The sequence below is a fragment of the Alligator sinensis genome, unplaced genomic scaffold, assembly GCF_000455745.1.
Source record: "Alligator sinensis unplaced genomic scaffold, ASM45574v1 scaffold181_1, whole genome shotgun sequence".
In the NCBI taxonomy this organism is placed as follows: domain Eukaryota; kingdom Metazoa; phylum Chordata; order Crocodylia; family Alligatoridae; genus Alligator; species Alligator sinensis.
The window spans coordinates 285228-289157 of NW_005842022.1; positions in this window are offsets into that span (position 1 = coordinate 285228).

Genomic DNA, 3930 nt, shown 5'->3' on the forward strand with positions numbered 1-3930 from the left:
CCCAGGTGCAGCACCTTGCACTTGTCAGTGTTGAAACCCATCCTGTTCTCATCTGCCCACCCCTGTAACCTGTCTAGTTCCAATTGCAGCCTATTCCTCCCTTCTAGCATGCCCACATCCCCCCACATCTTAGTGTCATCAGCAAATTTGAATAGGGTGCTTTTTACCCCCTCGTCCAAGTCACTGATGAAGATGTTGAACAGTGCGGGTCCAAGGACCGAGCCCTGCGGGACCCCACTGCCCACATCCCTCCAGGTCAAAAATGACCCATCCACCACCACTCTCTGGGTGTGGCTCTCCAGCCAGTTAGTGACCCATTTGACTGTGTAGGTGTCGACGCCACAGTTCCCTAGTTTTTTAATGAGAATGGGGTGAGAGACAGTGTCAAAGGCCTTCCTGAAGTCCAGAAAGACTACATCCACTGCTACCCCTGCATCTAAAGATTTTGTGACCTGGTCATAGAAGGCCACCAGGTTGGTCTGACAGGACCTGCCTTTAATGAACCCATGTTGGTTGCCCCTCAGCATAACCTCTCCTGCTGGCCCCTCGTGGACATGCGCCAGGATAATACTCTCAAAAAGCTTACCCAGTATCGAGGTAAGACTAACTGGCCTATAATTTCCTGGGTCCCCCTTCTTCCCTTATCTAGAGCCTGCTTCCAGGGTTGGGAAGCACTGGTTGAAAAATCATTTGTCACAGGAAAATTTGAGGTGAGGTGGGGGAGGTTCAGAAGGAGGAGAGAGAAAAGACAAGCAAAGCATGAGAAAATGACAGTAATCCAGTGGTTTCCAGACCAACAGCACTTTATTTTGACAAGAAGGGGAGGAGTTAATATGAAGTTCAAGGGCCAGGAATGTGAGGGAAAATGTTAGATAAGCTTAGACCTAGTTAGCTAGGCATCATGGGCCAAATGTTTTTAAATAGCCTCTGACTGGGTGTGTCTACATGAGATGCTACATCACCATAGCGACAATCTACAGAGACGTAGCTCAGCACTACAGTGACATAGCATTGGTGGTTACAAACCGTGATGCTAACACTGCTGCACAGTAATCCATTGCTACTGAGCAGTAGGGTCAGAAAAGACCTATGCACCACTGGGACAACTGTGCAGTCAGGGGCATGTGTAGATGTACTCACTGAGTTGGAAAACTAAAGATGTGCTGTCCACTGCAAGTATAAAATTGCAGGTTAAACAAACAGCAATGCAAATAAGCACAGGGATGTCCAATTACCTGCTGGTGTCTGCAGGAAATGGAACACTACCTACCTAATAGTAGATACAATATAATTATGCCCAGAGGTAAATTGTGCAGGCATAGATAGCAGTTATAGTCATTAGGGGTGTGCGAAGCTTCAATTCGTGATTCGATTCAGAGAAGATTAATAGTAGTAGTAGTTATAGTTACAATTAGACTACAGACAACACAGAAGAAGTCAGATAGAGATTCAGATTAACACAACACAGAAGTCAGAATCATAGAAGAAGAAGAAGAAGAGATTATTTTAGTTACACACACAACAATAAACACTACACAGAAGAAGTCAGAGATTCAGATTAACATAGCAGAAGTCAGAGTCATAGAAGAAGAGATCAGATTATATATAGTTATTATTATTAGCTGTAGTTACAATCAGACTACAGACAACACAGAAGTCAGATAGAGATTCAGATTAACACAACACAGAAGTCAGAGAGTCACAGTCGAAGAAGAAGAGATACTATTTTAGGTATGCACACAACAGTAAACACAACACAGAAGAAGAATTCAGACACAGTCATACATCAGAGAAGAAGAAGAAGAAGACATATATTATTAGTTAGTTACACACACACACAGACACATTTTCCAGCACAGGAAAGATTAATATGAAGTGTGCTGGAAAGGCAGGTGCCAGGTCTTCTGGCAGGGGAGGGAGAGGGGCTAGAGTGAGCAGGGGGAGAGCTAGAGCTGCAGATCCTCCCCCCACCAAACACAGACACATCCTCTTTCCTGGCAGCCATGCATCTTCTACTGCCAGTGGGAGCAAGGAGTGGGAGCAGTACCTGTCCCTGAACCTGCATCATCTCCCCTAACTCCAGAAATAGGCACCAGCAGCAGAATGACAGTCTCCACCCCAATTTCATCTCCCAGCATGAGCCTCCCACTGCCAGAAGAGGAGCTGGATCTGGAACCTGGGGACTTGAGTGCCCTAGCTAAAGAAACTCTGGGGACTGAGGGGGAATCAGAGTTTGTGCCCCACACCCCTCAAAGTTCCCCTAGAGCCAGCTCTCTTTATCAGGAAGGCACCTCAGAGGAGGTTGTGGAGGCAAGTGACTCAGCTGAGTCAGTGCTTCCTGTTGTTGTGCCTCTGCCTGCTGAGGAGGGGGATAAAGCAGGATCCCCACCCTCAACCCAGAAGCAGGGGAGTAGTGTAGTGTGGGATCATTTTGAGGTAGCAGATGATGCCAAGTATGCTATCTGCCGGCACTGCCAAAGGCAGACCAGCCAAAGCAAGGAGGTGAAACACTTCACCACCACAGCGATGCTGCTGCATCTCAGGAGGCAGAAGCCCCTTGCCCTTCTTTTTCCGCAGCATGGCACCAGTGGGAACATGCCAAAAGGGAAGTCCCCCACTTGCTCCAAAGCCCCTGGTCCCCCAAAGCAGAGGCAGGACACCCTGGCACAGTGGGGGAAAGCCACAGACAAAGTGGGGCATGTTGGAAGGGCAAGTGAGATCACCCAGAGCACTGGGGAGATGCTTGCTCTGGATGGCCAGCCCTTCTCCTTAGTTGAGCGGTTAGGGTTCAGGTGACTCATGGCACTCATGGTCCTATCCTACCAAGTGCCCGCATGCACCACTTTTAGCAGGACAGTGGTGCCCTCCCTGCATGAGGTATGCAGACAGTACTTGAGGGAGGAGCTGTGCAAGGCAGGGCCACAGGTAGCCTTGCACTTCACCTCCGATATCTGGAGCAGCCAAGGTAGAGATCACACCTCTCTCTCCCTCACAGGGCACTGGTGTGATCAGTCAGGCTGTTGGTGGGCTCTCCTTCAAGCTGAGGGGATGGATGAGTCCCACATGGCAAGGGAGATCATGGTGGCCATGAACCTTGTACATAGATGGCTTGTTGGGCAGGGTGAGCTCACCCATGGATTTATGGTCACTGACAAAGGGGCCAACCTGGTCAAGGCTGTCCATGATGTCAACTTTGTTGGCATCTGCTGTGTGGCACACAAGCTGCGCCTTGGAGGGGGACAGGACTGCCGGGGATGGCGCCGTCACTACCACCCAAATGATTTCAAAATGCAGGAAGGTGGCAGGCTACTTCTACTGCAGCATCAAGAGGGGCAAGATGCTGTGGGAGAAACAGGCAGAGCTGAGCATCCCGCAGCACAAAATCATGCAGGATGTGGAGACTCGGTAGAATTCCACATACCTGATGCTCAAAAGGCTGGTGGAGCAACAGAAGGCCATCCATGAGATGGCCTTGCTCGGGGAGATTGGGATCAGCAGTCCCCTTAACACAGCTGAGTGGGATACCATCTCCCTGATCTTGGTGGTCCTCAAGCCCTTCCTCAAGGCCACTGAGACCCTCAGTGCTGGTGATGCCCTCCTTAGCCAGGTGATCCTTGTAGTGAGGGAACTTGAGAACCAAATGGAGAAGTTCCAGGGGATCAATGTTCCTGGCTGGGGCAAGCCTCTGTCACCAGACATGCAGGCACTGGTGAGGTGGCTGAAGGAGGGCATCAGGAACTGGCTTGATCCCTTGCTGACTGGATCCATTGTGGTCCAGTATGGTTCATATGCTGGCAGCCATGTGTGATCTGAGGGTGAAGCATGTGCACTTGCAGCACCAAAACCCTCGATCACTGGACACAAGTGCTGGTCAACAGAGTCATGGAGGAAGAAGGGCAGAGGCAAGGGGATGTGGAAGAGGGGGATCCA